Source organism: Cervus canadensis, chromosome 10, assembly GCF_019320065.1.
Source record: "Cervus canadensis isolate Bull #8, Minnesota chromosome 10, ASM1932006v1, whole genome shotgun sequence".
NCBI classification, from domain to species: Eukaryota; Metazoa; Chordata; class Mammalia; order Artiodactyla; family Cervidae; genus Cervus; species Cervus canadensis.
Genome location: NC_057395.1, coordinates 79,851,020 through 79,860,927, shown reverse-complemented (window position 1 = coordinate 79,860,927; position 9,908 = coordinate 79,851,020).

Here is a 9,908-nt window from a genome sequence, read left to right as displayed (position 1 = left end):
AGTTACAAACACCAGTTACTAGCTAAGAGCTACTCAAATCCCCTGGACAGAAACCATCTAAGTTGTCTGAGGGATTTCTTTTCTTCCTTCTGTGGTTTTTCAAAGGCCTTCTAGAATGGTTCAGACTCAAGGCAAATAGGTAACATAAAACTTTCAGGGAAACCTGTGCTCTGAGTAATACTTGATGCTATCAGCCTCCATGTATTTATGTTGGCTCCAATAAATTATTATTTAACCTGAAACTAGGATCATATATTTTGAAAGGCTGAAAGCATGACTCATTATTTACATCAAGTCCTATTTAAACGCCAGCATTTTATAGCATTTCATCAATTCCTTCTCCCCACCCCATTCCAAATCAGATAAAATGATACAAAACACCATTTCCGTAAACTGTGGTCTGTTTTTTTAAAGATCGTTTTCTGCTTTTTCATTACATCAAGTTTTCACTATCAATTGAACTCAAATGTCATTTCATGCTAATGACTAAATCTTTTATAGTAAGTATGGTAATTTAAAAAAAAAGAAGTAGGATCTCTTCCCATCCAAAAAGAATTCTGCCTTCAAATGCATTTTTCTCCCTTACTCACCCAGAGAAACCCACCATCTTCATCACTGGCACTGACAATCCAAGCTCATTAGGCCCAGTGGACATACTGCCTGGGGCCCAGGTGGTAACTTAGGAGCCCACGAGAACATTTTCAATTCTTTCAAAATCAGACAGAAAAAAAAAATACTGAATGTACTAATCCAGCCTGAGTTACATTTGTCTTTATGCCAAGGCAATCATAAATTATACTTTATCATATTTGTAACATATTTGTATCATATTTATTATACTTTATCATATTTATCATATTTGTCTTGCGGAGGGAAGGGTTAGGAAGGCAAAAGTGCTCAACGACCATGAAAATCATACACGAGCCCTGTGGTTCAGGGAAGCCATGGAAGTCGCTTAGAACCAACCCTCAGCAGCATTCAGCCAAAACTGCACAACGCACTGCTCCATTCGCAGCTCCACGGCCTTGAGCGGCCGCCCTGAGCCTCCCTTTCCCACAGGACGAATCACAGGAGTACTGAGCGCTGTGGAACCTCAGGCCGGGCGGGGAACGCTTGGTGTTTGCAACCTGTTGGCCTCCCAGCCCCAGCGGCTTGTTCTTGGGCGGCAGCTAATACAATCTTTAGGACAGAACAGGGTCACCGGGAGGAGCAGGGACTCCGCACTTAGCAGAAGCGTGGTCCTGACCGGCGTCCCTCCTGGGAAACGGAGTAAACAGGAACGCCACAGGCACGCGCCGCTCTGGAGAGAGGCAGTGAGCCCCGAGGGCGCGCAGGAGGGGGAAGACAGCCGGCCATCCTACCGTCATCAGACGGTGAGCCCCGAGGGTGCTCTGGATGTAGAAGACAGCCGGCCATCCTACCGCCATCAGACGGTGAGCCCCGAGGGTGCTCTGGATGTAGAAGACAGCCGGCCACCCTACAGTCATCAGACGGTGAGCCCCGAGGGCGCGCAGGAGGGGGAAGACAGCCGGCCATCCTACCGTCATCAGACGGTGAGCCCCGAGGGTGCTCTGGATGTAGAAGACAGCCGGCCATCCTACCGCCATCAGACGGTGAGCCCCGAGGGTGCTCTGGATGTAGAAGACAGCCGGCCACCCTACAGTCATCAGACGGTGAGCCCCGAGGGCGCGCAGGAGGGGGAAGACAGCCGGCCATCCTACCGTCATCAGACGGTAGCCATTCCCTCCGGTGAGCCCAGAGGAAAGGAAGCTCCGGATGTAAAACAGGACTCTGGCCCCAGACAGGCGAGGTGCCTATGAAAGGAGAGATCTCAGGAAGCCCCAGCTGGCATCTTCCCGCCGTGCTGGTGCTGAAGGACTCACCTGCCAACACAGGAGACTAGGGGACGGGGCTCCGACCCCTGGAGGAGGGCACAGTGGCCCCCTCCAGGATCCCGGCCTGGAGAACCCCATGGACAGAGGAGCCTGGTGGGCTTCAGTCCACGGGGTCACAAAGAGTCGGACACGACTGAGCGACTTAGCGCACATGGAAAAGTGCTAAATTCCTTGAGATAACTGCTTTTCTTTAATTAACGATACTCTTTCGATGTGCAGACTGCCTGCCCCTTGCTGCAGATTTCTCTATAAGCTGACTCTCCCTCTAACTCCTGGGAACACTGCTCTCAGGGTCCCTTGAGATAATATCTCCTAGGCTTGAAGTCTTAAAAGCCCCACCAGGTAAAACATCACTCTGCTTTCAGCTGGTGACTAGTTTTTAAGTCGACACTCCTCACAGAGCTTCCCTCATCTGACAAACGGGATCCAGAAAGAATCGGTGTCACAGGGCTTGCAGATTATGTGTGAGTCGAGGCTTGTCAAGGGCTCTAGGGTGCCTGTGGTTAAGCCAACGTCCCTAACCATTCTCCTTCTCTAACAGGCGACTTCCCTTATTGCTAAACCTCCTATGAGAGTAGTCACAAAAAACACACTGTTTTGTGTCTGCCTTCTTTCACAGAACACTGTGTCTGTGAGATTTACCCGTTTTCTTGCATGTCATAGTCATTTGCTCTTTTTTATTGCTGTGTAGTATTTCATTGTGTTAATCTGAAGAGACTGTAGTTTATGTATCCATCTTCCTGTTGATGGCAATTGGGCTGCTGCCAAGGTTTGGCTATTAAAGTCACTATGAGCATTTCTGCTCATGTCTTTTGATGGACACAACCTCTCCTGTCTATTGAATCCCTCCCGAGGAGTGGAGTTGCTGGGCCATGATAAAGACCGAGGGTGTGCCAGGTTGCCTGGTGAGTCAGGCTGAGAATACATGATCACCATGGCCCCTGACGTCATCTAACGAGGGAGACACACCAACAATTGTACAGAGAGCTACCAAGACCAGTGTTTCAGCCACACGTGCTGCCCAGGAGAGGGGGTGGGCTGCGAAGGCGACGGGGGGATGTGATCTGGAGGACGTACGGGTTCTGTGACTGAAAGGAACATGACAGGCCTGGGCAACAGGAACAAGGCCAGTGTGGCTCGTGCAGAGAGGCCAGGGCGGTGGAGAAGCGGCAGGGTGGACACTACGCCGGCCATGAGAGGGGTTTTCTTTTCCACTACGCTCTCCAAGAGAATATTCTCTTTTTTTTTTTTAAGGGAGGGGAATCAGATTTGTAATCTGAAAAATGTATCTGGCTACTGGGGTAAAATATGGATAGAAGAGGGGGGTGTATCAGAAAGAATGGAGACAGGGAGGCTCATTAGAAGAAATGAGCAAGAGCCCACGTGACCCATCACGGCCACTGGACCAAGGCGGAGACCACGGTGGAGAAGTGGCCAAATCCAGGCATCGTGGACACGTCTCATCAGATCCGGGGGCTCATTTATTTACAGTTGTTTTCGCCACTGCCAGCTGCTGTAATTTGGACTTCAGAAGTTTGAGCTGATTTAAGATAATTAGGCTTTCCTGGTGACTCAGATGGTTAAGCGTATGCTTATAATACAGGACACCCAGGTTCACTCCCTGGGTCAGGAAGATCCCCTGGAGAAGAGGATGGCAACCCACTCCAGTGTTCTTACCTGGAGCACCCCGTGGACAGAGGAGCCCGGCGGGCTACAGTCCGTGGGGTCACATGGAATTAGACACAGCTGAGTGACTCACCTTTCACTTATCACTTTCAAGATAATTAGTAGATTGTTAACTAAGTCCACGTGCTCTTCAGGACAATTGTTCCTCACTGCCATCACTTCCTCAGGAAGGTTTAATTCCTTTTCCTAACGCATCTGCTTATCGACATCTGTGTCCTCATGAGTTTTGTTGACATCTACCAGGCAAACTCTACCAACAATTCCAGTGTTATTCCAAACTGTGACACAATTGTGAATGTCGGATATATTATTACAAAATGAATGAGAAACTACGACCAGTATTCACTGTTCCTTTCCAACAACAGTGACCCTTCCCCACACACCCAATGTTCCCGTGCACACTGGCCAAGTTCGAGATGGCAGATGTTCTACAGGCGTAACCACGGACCTCCCTTCATCTCACAGGACGGCATGGAATGGGTCCCCAGTAAAGGGGTCCTTCTGATGGCTCACAGGCCAAGGCCGTCACCACGCTGCTCTCTAATTCCTACCCAATGTGAAATGACCTATGTGTGTCCTTGGATCGACAGGGACTGCTCCAAGATTATACACTTGCATATCAGTACTGCACTCGAGGGGCTAGGTACAGAGACTGAAGCCCCACTGCTTGGATTTGAGCCTTGGCTCCTCCCCTAAAGGTGGGGGAACCTCCAGCAGGGCATTTAATTTCCCTGGGCCTCCATTTTCTCATCTGTAAAATGTAGACGGTGATAATAGCCTGTTCCTTAGAGGGTCAGAAGGACTGCTCACGCTGTGCCAGCTATACGGATGTTGGCTGGTTATCAACAGCCTCTCCCAGACTCCCTTCCACTGGATTGAGGTTAACTGTTAAGTTGCTATGAGAGTTGGCCTTGTGAATTTTGCTCCTGCATTTGTTCTGAATTGGTGTTGAAGTTAACATCTATTGCATTGCTCAAAGTCAATACGGAACATTTTTTTCAGGGTTTATTCCTCTGAGAAACTTTTTTTGTTTGTTTTCATTCTCCTGGTGTATATCACTCTTTCTAATGTGGTTATTACACTCCATTTTCTTTCTTTGCCTTAACCGCCGGAATCTCGAATGCGTTAACCTAATGTGTGGACTCTGTGTGAATGTATTTACTTTTTTCTTTTTTACTCCTTTCCACCCTTTCTCTTTTCCCTCTCTCTTTTTAAATAATTTTTTATTTGGCTGTGCTGGGTCTTAGTTGCAGCACTTGGGACTGAGTTCTCCGACCAAGGATCGAACACAGGCTCCCTGCATTGGGAGCACAGCGTCTTAGCCACTGGACCACCAGGGAAGTCCCTTCTCTCTTTTGTTAATCTTTATATCTTATATGCACACACACACAGACATTCTGAAATTCTTTTTCATCAGTAGAAGGACACAAAATCACCAAAGAAATCTCAGAAGTACAGTCTCTACATTGATTAACAGCCCGTTTGCTCACTAAGCTATAGTACCTGGGGCAAATTGCTTAATCTTCATAAACCTTTTACCACCTCTGTACCATGAGAAGTGATACTAGAATCTACAGTGTTGTTGTGAGAAAAGATTCAATACATAAAAAGCCTTCAGAACAGCACCAACACATAAGCCCCCAGTACTGGTTCTTGGCATCATTAGAATTATTCTCAGAGATCAGAATGCAGGCTCTACCAGAAAATTAACTACTGGAAAACACCTATAAACCAACCCACCCTAATCACCCTTCTCCAAAATCCTTATACTAGATCTTTAAGCCAGACTTTAAGTTCTGTCTAGCACATGTGGGCATGTGTGTCTGTGTATCCGTACACATGTGATCTTTAATAAAGAACTGAGGCTTTAGTTGTCAAACTATTTTTTACCTTTTAAAATCGAGTTACACTACTCTGCTTTATGTCAAATGACACGTGAAAATGCTGAAAGTGATGGAGTCAAGTATCAGTAACAACCCTGCAGGGCCTTCCCTGGTGGCTCAGCTGGTAAAGAATCCCCCTGCAATGCGGGAGGCCTGGGTTGCAAAGATCTCCTGGAGAAGGGAAAGGCTACCCACTCCAGTATTCTGACCTGGAGAATTCCAAGAGTCAGACACGACTGGGCGACTTTCACTTCACTTCCAACAACCTTACAACACACACTTCTATTTGGTCTTTGCCAGAACTAACAGAATTTTATAAAAGCTTGCTATTGTGAATGATTTCACAAAGGATTCATACTGAATATAACGCACTGAAGGAAATGGCTATGTGCCCAGGTGGCTCAGCGGTAAAGACTCCGCCTGTAATACAGGAGTCTCAGGTTTGAGCCCAGGGTCGGGAAGATCCCCTAGAGAAGGAAATGGCAATCCACTCCAGTATTTTTGCCTGGGAAATCTCATGGACAGAGGAGCCTGGCAGGCTACATTCCATGGGTCCCAAAGAGTCAGACATGACTTAGCAACTAAACAAACCAACCCATGACCAGCTTCCTGGGTTGGTCTCCCACCCCCACCCCCCACCATATCTTTCTTCCTCTCCAGAATTAATCACCATTCTGATTTTTTTCTATCATTTATTCCTCCAGGAAGAGCTTGCATAAACATGAACTGCACCACACATCTTCCCAGTTTACTGTTCGGAGAAGCCCAATGCTTGCACGGACCCTTCCCTTGCTGAGCGTCCTCGTCTCTTGTTCCTTGGGTTTTTCATCACTTTCTCTCCTGGATTCCTCCCCATCTACTCCTACATGGACTCATATATTCCCTGATCTTCGAAAACAAAAGCAAACCCAAAATGGCCCTTCTGGCTGCACAGTAATGGCATCAAATGACTGTCTACCACCTTCCCTCCACCGTTCACTTTCTTGTAAAAATACTTCTCACTTCTGCCTGCACATCTCCATGACCCACTGCTCAGTCTTTTATACGCTGTTTGCCACCGACCAGCAAGCCAGACGCCCCAGCCGCCAGCCCCCCAGGCAAGACGGGTCAGTCTCTTCTTGGGTGCTCCCCCCATTGAAGCCAGGGACCAAGAAGTCTCTGCTGGCCTTGGGGGGGTGTCTTCCTGCCCACACAGCCGCAATCACTTGAACCTAGGGATCTTTAACTGAACCACAACCACCTGGAAGGCTTGTTAAACCACTGGGTTCCACCCCCAGTTTCTATAAATAGTTGCTGAAGGCACCTATTCTATCCTTCACATGCTCAACATCATGCCTAATGGAGAAAATTATTTTTCAGAATTTAGTCCTGCAGAAAACTTTCCATCTGTGAGAGCAGTCATACTCTGCACCCCCTCACACCGCAGCCTCTGCCTCCTCTCCTGGTTCTTTTTCCTCCCACCTGAATTATAAGCACTCTTCTCTTCCACAACAAGCCATCTAGGCTGACCAGTGTGTGGCCCACCGACCAGCAATAGGAGAACACTCAGAAGTTTGTTAGAAATGCAGAGTTCCAGGCCTCAGCCTGAACGCACTGAACCAGAACCTGCGTTTTAACAAAATCCCCAGTAACCGTAACTAGAAGCACTTCTCTAGGATGAAAACTGCCCTAAAACAATGTCCACAGTCCTGCATGGGGGTCTTCCCAGGTGACTCAGTGGTAAAGAATCCGCCTGCCAAAGCAGGAGACACAGGTTCCACCCCTGGGACGGGAAGATCCCCCAGAGAAGGAAATGGCAACCCACTCCAGTGTTCTTGCCTGGAGAATCCCATGGACGGAGGAGACTGGTGGGCCACAGTCCACGGGGCCGCAAAGAGTCGGCCATGACTCAGCAACCCGGGAAGCAGGGGCTTAGACTGCCCCGGGCTCACGGGGACCCGGGAAGCAGGGGCTCAAGTGCAGACTGTGCCTCCGTGCCAGAACCTGGGCCCCCTGAGCCCCGCCGCCTCCCAGGACACAGAGCAGGTCGCTGCCAGGCAGGCACTCCCAGGCCCACCTCGGCTGCCGGCTCCCGACCTCGGGCGGCCCCACCTCTCCTGGGAGGCAGCAGCACCGGGGACTTTGCTGCCCCTCTGGCCCCGGGGGAAAAAGGTCCCAACTCACCTTTCCAACTGCCAAGGGCACATGTGCAGGTTGGCAACTCCAAGGGTTCAAAGCCAGCCTCCTGACTTTCTCCTCCCCTCCCCGCAGGATAAGCCAGACACTCCCAACTTTGCCGCCTTTGTTAGCCATTCCACGGGCTTCCCGGGGGTCGCACAGGCTTCCCCGTGGGGTGTGCGCTCTTGAGAGGGGGCGTTGCAGAGTCTAGCGCGAGCAGGACCCCGAACTATGCACATGAGGGGGGGGCGGGCTAGCTGGACCCCCACCCCATCTGATGGTGAGCGGCTACAGGTGCGACTGGAATGTTTCTGTTGCCAAACTGTGGATCTTCATGTGAGATCTCCATTTTATTGTAGCAAGCAACGTTGAAGAAAAAAATTTTAACTGAGAAACAAATGCTGTTGCAGGCTGTCCTCGGCCATGTTCTCTCTGGCTCCATCACCTCCCCAGCCACTGTCAAGGCTGGCAGCCCTCACCTTCTCTCCAGGTCCGGCTTCCTGGTCTTCCCCTGCCAACTGGATCCACATGCCAAAGAAAGTGCAGTAACACCCAGCAACCCTTCCTCCATGACTTTGCAGAAAACCACCGAACAACTGCCCAGTTATTCTAAAATCCCGTTCCAATCATATACGCCACCTTTCTGTTCAAAGCCCCTCGGAGACTGCCCCTGGCTTCCAGCTGTCAAAACGCCCCTCTCCAGCAGCCCTGAGCTCCCCATCGCCCCGTGAGTCAGGGTTTTGAGTAGAGCTCTTATCACTTGGACAAGCCTACTGGTGGCTGTGGAGATAGAAAGAAATGGACAGGCTTGAGACGTATTTAAAAACTAAAGCCAGAGGCACAAGCTCCTAAGACGCACATTGCAGACCAAATGACCTGTTCTTTGCTTCCTATCAAGGCCTGGATAGGATGTAGCATATTGTGCCTGAGTTTGCAAACTGGCAGCCTGCTGGTCCATTTTATTCCACAAATATCTTTTGTTTAGCCTGCATTGCTTTAAAAAAAAAAAAAAACGCAGCATTTTCTAAAAATAGTGACTGTACATAAAAATCAGGATTCCTGTCAAAAGGAGAACAGTGGGGGGCGGGGCGGGGGTTTGTGCGAGGGAGGCTCAGAAGGGGGACACATGCGTACATACACCTGACTCTTTGTTGCAAGCAGAAACTAACATTGTCACAGGATTACACTCCAACTTAAAAAAAAAAAAGGTTAGCGGTGACGATTCAGATCGACAGGTCTAGGGTGGAGGGAGGGCTCAGTGCGAGATGCCGCGCGTTCTGTCCGCAGCCTTCACCCGGCCCAGCGAGGTTACTAATAAAAACAAGAGAAGGCTGAGGGACACTTGATGAACTTAAATGGGACTTCAATGAACTTAAAATGGGAGTCACATATTTCGATGTCCTTTATAAATCTACTTCACAGGTAAACTTTAAAGACAAGGTAGAAAGTTAGCAATAATGTGTCCCTCTTCCTCCCCACCATGAAACCTTTGTCCCCTTGTGTTAGGCTCACTTGCTAACGCGCTGACAAAACCCTCAGTCCCGGCCGGCCCCGCGGTTCCGCTCCCGCGGTTCCGCTCCCGCGGTTCCGCTCCCTGCACGTCAGCCAGCTGAGCCTTCGCCGTCAAAAGCTTAACGGCTCGGCCTCCGCCAGCCTCCGCGGGGTCTTCCAACAGGCCCACCAGACCCAGCCACCCGTCTGCCCACGGGCCCTGGAACAGACCAACTTCTATGGACCACCTCTGGATTCCGGCTGCGTTTGGCCAGTCGTGGGCAGCCGCTGGGTTCTGCAGGGAGTGAGGTCAGGGTCCCGTCCACGCTCGTCGCTGCGGGGAGGCCCCGGGCCAGCTGCTCCTCTCGTCAGACCCAGGCAGCCCCGCCCCGGTCCCGGAGTGAGGGGGTGGCTGCCCCTCCCTGACGCCCGTGGGAACACACACTCCTGGGGTTCACCCTCCAGCCTTGGAACCAGGCCCAAAGTTCCTCCAACTTCTCCAACTGGACAGAGAGTGTGAGTGTTGGTTGCTCGTCGTGTCTGACTCTCTGTGCCCCATGGACAGTAGCCTACCAGCTCCGCCATGGGATTCTCCAGGCAGTACTGGAGTGGGTTGCCATTTCCTTCTTCAGGGGATCTTCCCAACCTGGGAATTGAACCCCGGTCTCCTGCACTGCAGGCAGATTCTTCACCATCTGAGCCACAAGGGAAGCTCTTTCTAATGTGAGGCTGTCATCTATTTCCTGGTACATTCCCGAGTCTCACGCTTGCAGCCAAATGCACAGAAGAAAAACTA